General features: G+C 45.9%; 1 pseudogene; it reads left to right on the top strand.

The window, feature by feature from the left end:
• The first annotated feature begins 746 nt into the window (after positions 1-746).
• LOC120394285 overlaps positions 747-10844 on the top strand; it is a 95975-nt pseudogene continuing 85877 nt past the window's right edge.

Genomic DNA, 10844 nt, shown 5'->3' with positions numbered 1-10844 from the left:
GTCATCCCGTCTCTAACAGGTGAATGCAGACCTGGAGGGGGGCTCAGAAGGGCAATGGGAATAGTCACAATCCAGAGTAGATTTAATTAAAGCTGACAAATTTCAGGCAGTGTATTAAACCTTGTACTTCAGGGGTTAAGTAAATCTCTGTTAGAGACCAGGATGAGATGTATCAGCTTGGGGGTGGAGGCAGCGTTGTCCCACATCTGCCCCTTGTGAGGTTCTTACACCTTCCTGTGAATCATGAAGAGCTGGGCACTGTCAGAGACAGGCTGCTGAACTAGATTGCAGAAAAGGGAGCTGAGGACAGAGTCGTATTTCAGACTGTTAAATGTTCCCAGTCACCCAACCCCAGACCCTGGGCTTTCAGCACATGGGGAAAGAGAGACTCTATCAGATGTTGCAGACTTGGGGAAAAGAGCTGATCAACCCAACTGCTTCCCTGATGGGAGAGAGGTACCAGCACTTCACACGCTGCTCTGTTTCCGATGCTGGGGCAGGTTGAGAGCTGTCAGGTTACCCAGTTCCTACAAAGCACATCTGGAATTCAGAGTGGTAGCCATGTGGTCGCTTGCTAATCAGGTTCCAACTCCACCCCACACAAACTACATACATCAATAATTGATTCTATTTCTGTCTTTCCATAAGCACTTAGTTTCAGTTTTACTTTCTATCAGTGACATAGCAGAAGCATCCTATAAATTGCTCTCAGTCCTGGCAGAGCCCCAGTAGCCTGGCCGGACGGCACAGCGGCTGGAAGGGGCTCCAGAGGCTGCAGGAGGAGCACACGTTCGTTCTCCAGGCACACAGGTATTGTTGGCTGCTTGTCCTACACTTGGTTGCAATGTCTGACTAAAGAATGTGTATAACTGAAGATCTGTCACTGAAAGTGCTCCGGGGTTACAGGAAGAACAGGTACTTGACTGGCAGAGCTCTGTCTGACTCTCTCTCTCTGTCTGTACAAGATCCAGCTGATGCAGGGCCAGCTCCAGGCACCAGCTGAGAAAGCTGGTGCTTGGGGCGGCAGATTCTAGGGGGCGGCTTCCGCCCACTCCTAGGGCGGCACTGATGCTTTTTTTTGCTGCTCTGGCCGCCCTGTAGGGGGCGGAGGAGGGCAGCGCCCTGCAGCAAACTCGGCGGGGCAGCCCGCGTCCTTCCCTCCCCGCCGACCGGAGCAGCTCGGAGCTCTCCCGGCAGGCGGCGCGGAGGTGGTGAGCGCCCCCTTCTCTCTCTCCCCCTCGCTCCCTCCCCTTCCCCCCATTAGACCAGGCACCGCGCTCTGCAGCACAGGGAGTCCCCTGGCTCCGGCCGCCCTGTGGGTTTTTTTGTCTAGTTTTTCCCCTGCTTTGCCGGCCTCGCCGTTCCCCACCCCGCTTTGCCGCCCAGCTGCGCCGTGTTTCCCCTTCCCGCTTTGCCGCTCTGGCCGCTGTGGTTTTGTTTCTGTTTTTTCCCTGCTTTGCGGCTCCGGTGGCCCCGCCCCCCTCCTTTTTTTTTTTTTTTTTTTTGGTTGGGGGGTGCCCGAGCCGGCCCGGCCCAGGACGTTACAAATTCCATCTGTGTGACAGCCTGGGGCTTTCAGCTGCTAGTATAGATTCAGCAACATTGAGATCCTCCCAGCCGAGTTTACCTGATACCTGGGCACTATCTTAAAGAAGTTGGTCTCAGGATAGCTGGGTCTGGGGTATTTCAGAGCTTTGAGTAAGCACCAGCTTCAGCCGGTTAGGATTCATGATGTTACATCGCTCGTTACAAGTATTCAGGCAACTGCTGGTTATTTATTAAAAGGTTCACAAATCACAAAAGCTCAATGAGTTTTGCCAGAAATGAATATTCTTTGAACACTTATTGGAATGAATAAGATTCAAAGTGATGAGGATGCAAACACATACCCTGCCAGAGAGCATTTCATCCCGAGTATTCTGAATAGTTAATAAATCATGAATACACTTGCAGAAGTCAGGAGTGATTCACTAACCAAAATATGACAAGCTCATCATTCATTTGGCACATGATATCTGACCAGCTGTAGATATCACCAGGGAATGACCTATAGACCAGAAAAACCTGAACACTGCGAATTCATGTTTATAGAGGGAGCATCCTCTGCAATATGATGCTAAAGATACTAAATTTATGAGATGCTTTCAAATTAGCATGAGATTATTAACCGAGTTCAGTCAAAGCTCTCAAGGATCATCTACTGGGTGATTCCATCTCTCTTTGGGAATTGGCATCAGCCCCAATAAAAATAACAATAATTGTAAATTACAAACGATGGGCGCTGATGAGTGATCGTTCCTGGCGGCCAGGAAAACCAGACTCCCGCCCGGTCACGTTTATGGGGATTGTTATTTTTAATTTTCAAAGGGCGAGGAGGGGATGACTGGAGAGTTTCCATTGTTGTTCGTTCATGAAAAGCACCCGGGTGGGGCACGGGCGCTAAGCGGAGACTCGCCGAACAGCGACGTGGCTCCGCTTTAGGGAAGCAGCGGATAGCTGCGCGGTGTGTAGGAAAAGCCAGTCCCGGCCCGGGCACTGATCGGGGCAGAGCCATCGAACCGGCTGCGATCCGTGCAGGGAACGCGGGGAACCTCCACCTCCCTTCCCTGCCCGAAGGAGGACCCCAAGCGCCGGCTGAGAAGAGGGCTCGGACCCCAGAGCGGAGCGGCCAGGAGGCCAGCCGCGCTCAGCAGCGGGGTTTGAACCAGGCGCTGGCTGGACCTAGCAGCTGACCGCTCCCGCGGGAGTTACAGGGGAACCGCAGAGAGGGGGACAAGCGGCGAGAATTTCACTCCCGTTTCGGAGGGGCCGGGATACCCCGCAATTGAGAGCCTCGGGCTGGGTCTCCGAGGCTAGCGCCGGAGGGTGGCTGGCCGAGCGCTCCCCCTCCTCCCTCGGCCCAGGCTGGGGACTCCCCGGGAGGACCTGAGATCCCCGCTGAGCCCGGCAGCCCCGCAGCCTCATTGAGCAGCCCGGCCCCGCCACACGGGTTCCCGGGATTTCTCCTCTCGCCCCCGTCACTCGAACTCCTGGGGGAGGTGCTGCTTCTAAAGCGCCCCCCCTTTCCTTTCCCGAAGGGATCCCGCCGGGGAGCTGGAGAGTTTGGCCAAGGCAACACTTGAGGTCTCTCTGGGCTCTGCAATCACCTGATTCCTGCCTGGTGCCGAGCCTCGGGTTCACATTCAACAGTCACCGATTTGCCAATTGCGTTCTGAGCCGGCACTCGACTCACCCTGCTGGAAGGGAAAAGTGGGGAGGCTTTAAACCGGTGCTTCCGGCTCAGCACCTTATCTGTCTGCGGGCTACCAACCCCTCCGGTGGCCCCGTTCACCGGGCGGGCCAGCAAGGCGCGTCCGGTTTACACTAGGATGGGGGGAGAAAGAGAATTCAGGATCGAACTGGAAGCTCTGTGCTCTGTCCAGGGTGCTGACTTGCTCGGGCAGGGCTGCCTGTCGCTGTCCCTGGTGCTGAAAGGCGGATCGGCCTCACTCCGTCCCGGGTTCTGAGTGGCGATTGCATTTTCTAGACAAACCCAGAAACGCACACGAAAAATATTTCAGTTTTTTTTAAGAACATAAGAACATAAGAAAGGCCGTACCGGGTCAGACCAAAGGTCCATCTAGCCCAGTATCTGTCTACCGACAGTGGCCAATGCCAGGTGCCCCTGAGCAGTGGTTTCCCCAGGAATTGAAATTAGGGGTGTTCAGAATTTACAGGGGGTGTCAGGACCAATGAGATATATAAAGAGAGAGGACTAAAGTAAAGGTTTTGTTAGGATTATGCAAATTTAACGTAAGAATAATGCAAGTTACACCAAAACACATAACAGGTCTAGATTTCTAAAAATATATATAATTTTTTTAAAAAAGTATTTAATTTAAATTGACTTTTGAAAAGTAAGCCATCATGGGGTAAGAGGGAAGGTCCTCTCATGGATCAGTAACTGGTTAAAAGATGGGAAACAAAGGGTAGGAATAAATTATCAGTTTTCAGAATGGAGAGAGATAAATAGTGGTATCCCTGAGGAGTCAGTACTGGGACCAGTGCTGTTCAACATATTCATAAATGATCTGGAAAAATGGGTTAACAGTGAGGTGGCAAAATTTGCAGAAGATACAAAACTATTCAAGATAGTTAAGTTCCAGGCAGACTGCGAAGAATTACAGAGGGATCTCACAAAACTGGGTGACTGGGCAACAAAAATGGCAGATGAAATTTAATGTTGATAAATGCAAAGTAATGTACATTGGAAAACAATCTCAACTATACATACAAAATGAAGGAGTCTGAATTAGCTGTTAACACTCAAGAAAGATCTTGCATTGTGGATAGTTCTCTGAAAACATCCACTCAGTGTGCAGCGGCAGTCAGTGATTCCCAACATTCTGTTTGCTTTTTTAAAAAGAACAGGAGCACTTGTGGCACCTTAGAGACTAACAAATTTATTTGAGCATAAGCTTTCGTGGGCTACAGTCCACTTCATTGGATGTAGCCCACGAAAGCTTATGTTCTTTTTGCAATCCAGACTAACACGGATGCTACTCTGAAACCTTTGCTTTTTTAAGAAAGGGATAGATAATAAGACAGAAAATATCATATTGCCTCTATATAAATCCATGGCACATGTACACCTTGAATACTGTGTGCAGATCTGGTTACCCCATCCCAAAAAAGACATACTGGAAATGCAAAGGTACAGAGATGGGCAACTAAAATGATTAGGTATGAAACAGGAGACGAAATTAAAATGACTGGGAATTTTCAGCTTAGAAAAGAAACGACTAAGGGGGGATATGCTAGAGGTCTATAAAATCTTGACTGATGTGAAGAAAGTGAATAAAGTAAATGTTTTGTTAGGATAATGCAAATTTAACATAAGGAAAATGCAAGTTACACCAAAACACATAACAGATCTAGATTTCTAAAAAAATATATAATTTAAAAAAAATGTATTTAATTTAAATTGACTTTTGAAAAGTAAGCCATCATGGGGTAAGAGGGAAGGTCCTCTCATGGATCAGTAACTGGTTAAAAGATGGGAAACAAAGGGTAGGAATAAATTATCAGTTTTCAGAATGGAGAGAGATAAATAGTGGTATCCCTGAGGGGTCGGTACTGGGACCAGCGCTGTTCAACATATTCATAAATGATCTGGAAAAATGGGAAACAGTGAGGTGGCAAAATTTGCAGATGATACAAAACTATTCGAGATAGTTAAGTCCCAGGCAGACTGCGAAGAGCTACAAAGGGATCTCACAAAACTGGGTGACTGGGCAACAAAATGGCAAATTAAATTCAATGTTGATAAATGCAAAGTAATGCACATTGGAAAGCAATCTCAACTATACATACAAAATGATGGCATCTGAATTAGCTGTTAACACTCAAGGAAGAGATCTTGGAGTCATTGTGGATAGTTCTCTGAAAACATCCACTCCATGTGCAGCATCAGTCACAAAAGCAAACAATGTTGGGAATCATTAAGAAAGGGATAGATAATAAGACAGAAAATATCATATTGCCTCTATATAAATCCATGGTACGTGCACACCTTGAATAGTGTGTGTAGATCTGCTCACCCATCCTAAAAAATATATTGGAATTGAAAAGGTACAGAGATGGGCAACTAAAATGATGAGGGTATGAAACAGGAGGAGAGATTAAAGTAACTGGGAATTTTCAGCTTAGAAAGAGATGACTAATGGGGATATGATAGAGGTCTACAAAATCTTGACTGGTGCGAAGAAAGTGAATAAGGAAATTTTATTTAATCCTTCACACAACACAAGAACTAGCAGTCACCCAATGAAATTAATAGGCAGCAGGTTTTAAAACAAAAGGAAGTATTTCTTCACACAATATAAAGTCAACCCAGGAACTCTTTGCCAGGGGATGCTGTGAAGACCAAAACTATAACAGGATTTTAAAAGAACTAGATAAATTCCTGGAGAACAGGTCCATCTGTGGCTATTAGCCAGGATGAGAGGGATGCAACACCATGCTCTGAGTGTCCCTAGCCTGTTTGCCAGAAGCTGGGAATGGGCAACAGGGGATGGATCACTTGATGACTACCTGTGCTGTTCATTCCCTGAAGCACCTGGCCTTGACCACTGTTGTAAGACAGGGTACTGGGCTATATGGACCATTGGTCTGACCCAGTATGACCATTCTTATGTAAAAATTAATTATAATAAAAATGTTTAGTACAGAAACTCCCCAACATAATGACCTCCCAAGATAGCAACAATGTGAGATGATAACCTTGGCAAATACTGCATTTTAAAAATCTTCATAGAATCATAGAATCTCAGGGTTGGAAGGACCTCAGGAGGTCATCTAGTCCAACCCCTGCTCAAAGCAGGACCAACCCCAAATAAATCATCCCAGCCAGGGCTTTGTCAAGCCTGACCTTAAAACCTCTAAGGAAGGAGATTCCACCACCTACCTAGGTAAACCATTCCAGATCTTCACCACCCTACTAGTGAAAAAGTTTTTCCTAATGTCCAACCTAAACCTCCCTCTCTTCAACTTGAGACCATTACTCCTTGTTCTGTCATCTTCTACCACTGAGAACAGTCTAGATCCATCCTCTTTGGAACCCCCTTTCAGATAGTTGAAAGCAGCTATCAAATCCCCCCTCATTCGTCTCTTCTGCAGGCTAAACAATCTCAGTTCCCTCAGCCTCTCCTCATAAGTCATGTGCTCCAGCCCCCTAATCATTTTGTTGCCCTCCGCTGGACTCTCTCCAATTTATCCACATCCTTCTTGTAGTGTGGGGCCCAAAACTGGACACAGTGCTCCAAAATGAGGCCTCACCAGTGCTGAATAGAGGGGAATGATCACATCCCTCGATCTGCTGGAAATGCCCCTACTTATACAACCCAAAATGCCATTAGCCTTCTTGGCAACAAGGGCACACTGTTGACTCATATTCAGCTTTTCATCCACCGTAACCCCTAGGTCCTTTTCTACAGAACTGCTGCCCAGCCATTCGGTCCCTAGTCTGTAGCAGTGCATGGGATTCTTCCGTCCTAAGTGCAGGACTCTGCACTTGTCCTTGTTGAATCTCATTATATTTCTTTTGGCCCAATCCTCTAATTTGTCTAGGTCCCTCTGTATCCTATCCCTACCCTCCAGCGTATCAACCACTCCTCCCAGTTTAGTGTCATCTGCAAACTTGCTAAGGGTGCAGTCCACACCATCCTCCAGATCGTTAATGAAGATATTGAACAAAACCGGCCCCAGCACCGACCCTTGGGGCACTCCACTTGATACCGGCTGCCAACTAGACATGGAACCATTGATCACTACCCGTTGAGCCCGACCATCTAGCCAGTTTTCTATCCACCTTATCGTCCATTCATCCAGCCCATACTTCTTTAACTTGCTGGCAAGAATACTGTGGGAAACTGTATCAAAAGCTTTGCTAAAGTCCAGAAATAGCACATCCACTGCTTTCCTCATCCACAGAGCTGGTTATCTCATCATAGAAGGCAATTAGGTTAGTCAGGCATGTCTTGCCCTTGGTGAATCCATACTGACTGTTCCTGATCACTTTCCCCTCCTTTAAGTGGTTCAGAATTGATTCCTTGAGGACCTGTTCCATGATTTTTCCAGGGACTGAGGTGAGACTGACTGGCCTGTAGTTCCCTGGATCTTCCTTCTTCCTTTTTAAAGATGGGCACTACATTAGCTTTTTCCAGTCATCCGGGACCTCCCGATCACCATGATTTTTCAAAGATAATGGCCAATGGGAAACATATTTATATAAGTTTCCGTTCCCAGTCACAAATCTAGCATTCTGGAGCAAAGTGACTAAAATATAGTCCAACAAACAAATGGTTATTTAACGTACCCTCACTTTTCCCTCCACCACTCCACTCACGGTGTTGTCCTTGGTCAGTGGAGACTCAGACTTCACTTTCACGTGAGTACACCTCCCAGGTGGGGGTAAAAGGCACAGTTCGCTCTGGCCATGGCTGTTCATTGTGCCACCGTTCACTCCGCCGCTCTGTTGCCAATGGCCCTGCACAGTCACCTTCTGCTGTCACCTACCACTGTGATCTCTGCGAGTTGGTCTCTTGAGGTTCCACCAGCTCTCAGTGATTTCAGCTGAGCTCTCAGTGTGGGAACCTCACTGCTAGTGCAGTCTGGGCCGTCTCTTACACAAAAACACTGTACCCACAGGAACACTGTCCCCACAACAGGACTAAGCACTTAGACCTGATTGTCAGTGATTTCAGCTGCAGTGGTCACTTAACAGAACAAAAGACTATCTATTGAGCCTAATCAGCTCTGTCTTTAAACAGTGGAGAGGGACAGGTCCCCACCCTCTCTCTTGATGCCTTCAAATCATCACAGGCTAAGTACAGTTCTACTGCCCTTTACTCATACAATAAGAACAACATTTCATCCCCCCTTCCCCCCACATTCAAGTGGTTTGTAACCCAACCCCAGCCAAAATCTATCACTTGGACAACACAGCTCTGTTTGCTGGATACCTAGGTAGATTAGGTGTGAATGTAAATATAATCTGGCCCTGAAGCCTTAGCCCCCAGCTCATCACTAGCTGTCAGGGAGAGCTCATTTAGACTTTGCTTACAAATCATCATTTGAAATTATTTGGTTGGCCAACATCACCGAAATGAATGCACTGACATTGTCATAAAAAACAGCTGTATAAGGAAGCAAGGAAGCTAGTCTATGTTCATACTTTTCAAATCTATTATACTTTTTCAGATACACATATTTTATCATACACTGTATAAGCTTTTAAAGTGTGTATTAATGTTTCAGTTTAAATTCAGATTTCCAAACAGTCACTAAATGGGTATGTAACTAGCTCACAAAACTCGGGGGGGGGGGGTGTTGGGAAAATTCAGGGGGGGTGTAGGGAAATCACTGCCCCTGAGGGAGTGAACCTAACAGTCAATGATCAAGTGATCTCTCTCCTGCCATCCATCTCCATCCTCTGACGAACAGAGGCTAGGGACACCATTCTTACCCATCCTGGCTAATAGCCATTTATGGACTTAGCCACCATGAATTTATCCAGTCCCCTTTTAAACATTGTTATAGTCCTAGACTTCACAACCTCCTCAGGTAAGGAGTTCCACAAGTTGACTGTGCGCTGTGTGAAGAAGAACTTCCTTTTATTTGTTTTAAACCTGCTGCCTATTAATTTCATTTGGTGACCCCTAGTTCTTGTATTATGGGAATAAGTAAATAACTTTTCCTTATCCACTTTCTCAACATCACTCATGATTTTATATACCTCTATCATGTCCCCCCTTAGTCTTCTCTTTTCCAAACTGAAGAGTCCTAGCCTCTTTAATCTTTCCTCATATGGGACCCTCTCTAAACCCCTAATCATTTTAGTTGCTCTTTTCTGAACCTTTTCTAGTGCTAGAATATCTTTTTGAGGTGAGGAGACCACATCTGTACACAGTATTCGAGATGTGGGCGTACCATGGATTTATATAAGGGCAATAATATATTCTCAGTCTTATTCTCTATCCCCTTTTTAATTATTCCTAACATCCTGTTTGCTTTTTTGACCACCTCTGCACACTGCGTGGACATCTTCAGAGAACTATCCACGATAACTCCAAGATCTTTTCCTGACTCGTTGTAGCTAAATTAGCCCCCATCATGTTGTATGTATAGTTGGGGTTATTTTTTCCAATGTGCATTACTTAACATTTATCCACATTCAATTTCATTTGCCATTTTGTTGCCCAATCACTTAGTTTTGTGAGATCTTTTTGAAGTTCTTCACAATCTGCTTTGGTCTTAACTATCTTGAGTAGTTTAGTATCATCTGCAAACTTTGCCACCTCACTGTTTACCCCTTTCTCCAGATCATTTATGAATAAATTGAATAGGATTGGTCCTAGGACTGACCCTTGGGAACACCACTAGTTACCCTCTCCATTTTGAGAATTTACCATTAATTCCTACCCTTTGTTCCCTGTCCATTAACCAGTTCTCAATCCATGAAAGGACCTTTCCTTTTATCCATGACAGCAATTTACGTAAGAGCCTTTGGTGAGGACCTTGTCAAAGGCTTTCTGGAAATCTAAGTACACTATGTCCACGGATCCCCCTTGTCCACATGTTTGTTGACCCTTCAAAGAACTCGAATAGATTAGTAAGACACGATTTCCCTTTACAGAAACCATGTTGACTATTGCTCAAGAGTTTATGTTTTTCTATGTGTCTGACAATTTTATTCTTTACTATTGTTTCAACTAATTTGCCCGGTACCGACGTTAGACTTACCGGTCTGTAATTGCCGGATCACCCCTAGAGCCCTTTTTAAATATTGGCGTTACATTAGCTAACTTCCAGTCATTGGGTACGAAGCGATTTAAAGGACAGGTTACAAACCTTAGTTAATAGTTCCAACTTCACATTTGAGTTCTTTCAGAACTCTTGGGTGAATGCCATCTGGTCAGTGACTTGTTAATGTTGAGTTTATCAATTAATTCCAAAACCTCCTCTAGTGACACTTCAATCTGTCAAGTATCAGAGGGTGCCACAGGATTCTTTGCTACTTCAATCTGTGACAGAGAGTCCTGTGGCACCTTTAAGACTAACTACCCCTCTGATACTTGACACATTAAACACTGGGGATCAAATCCAGAAACTGTGAAAATGGAACCTGTATACTTTCTCTTTCTGTTATATAGGGCAGATCTACACCCAGCTGTAGTAAGTGCAGACCCTGATAAAGGCCCAGTTGAGGCCTGAGGCCTGAACTAAAGTATGGTCAAGCCTTAGCTAAAAGCAAAAGGCAAGCTGTGGGCTGGAAGCCGGCCCTGTTCACAGAAGTTGGCGAGAAA

This window comes from Mauremys reevesii, unplaced genomic scaffold (genome assembly GCF_016161935.1).
Source record: "Mauremys reevesii isolate NIE-2019 unplaced genomic scaffold, ASM1616193v1 Contig47, whole genome shotgun sequence".
NCBI classification, from domain to species: domain Eukaryota; kingdom Metazoa; phylum Chordata; order Testudines; family Geoemydidae; genus Mauremys; species Mauremys reevesii.
Note: the sequence above shows the minus strand (reverse complement) of the source record. Positions and strands in the feature narration are given on the sequence as shown.